Source organism: Octopus bimaculoides, chromosome 9 (assembly GCF_001194135.2).
Source record: "Octopus bimaculoides isolate UCB-OBI-ISO-001 chromosome 9, ASM119413v2, whole genome shotgun sequence".
Lineage (NCBI taxonomy): Eukaryota > Metazoa > Mollusca > Cephalopoda > Octopoda > Octopodidae > Octopus > Octopus bimaculoides.
In genome coordinates, this window is record NC_068989.1 from 20838379 (window position 1) to 20839105 (window position 727).

Below are 727 nucleotides of genomic sequence, written 5' to 3' on the forward strand. Positions count from 1 at the left end.
TACTACTACTACTACTACTACTACTACTACCTATATTGCCAATCCAATCCTGATTAACCATTCCGGTTTTGACAATCCTGTTCACCTTAAAATATGTACTATTACGTTATCTAAAGTATTGGTTCCTTACTGAAGATGAAAACTGATTTGAAGGAGATTTAGCCGTTATTTCTAGCAGATCCAGTGATCACATAAAACCTTCTTCACAGGGCTCAGAAATAATTCAGTATGATATAAATATAGAAAGAAATGTGAGAGTAGAATAGAACAGAAAATGCCTTATGACCGAAAACTTAGTTGTTGAATTTTCCTGTTTGACAGATATTTTAATATTCGCCGAGGTCGACTTTACCTTTCATCCTTTGGGGTCGATAAAATAAGTACCAGTTAAACAATGGAGTCGATGTAATCGATTTCGTACCTCCTACGAACTTACTGGTTTTGTACCAAAATTTGAAAACAATATTTTCTTGAAAAGGACGGCGAGTTGGTAGAATCGTTACCGCGTCGGGCTACACTCTGATTTTCAAATTCCACCGAGTTCAACTTTACCTTTCATCCTTTCACGGTCGATAAAATAAGTGCCAGTTGAACACTGGGTCAATGTAAGTAACTCAACTCCTCCTACGAAATAGCTGGCTTAATGCTAAAACTTGAAGACAATATTTTCTGGGAAAAGGCGGTGAGATGGCAGAATCGTTAGCACACCAAGCAAAATGCAAAAAAA

The 727-nt window shown here is 36.9% G+C and overlaps 1 protein-coding gene across 1 annotated transcript in view; it reads left to right on the forward strand.

Moving 5' to 3' along the window:
* The window catches only part of LOC106882574 (acetylcholinesterase), a 66343-nt gene that overhangs the window by 843 nt on the left and 64773 nt on the right, over positions 1-727 (forward strand). The gene's annotated exons all lie outside the window — the stretch shown is intronic.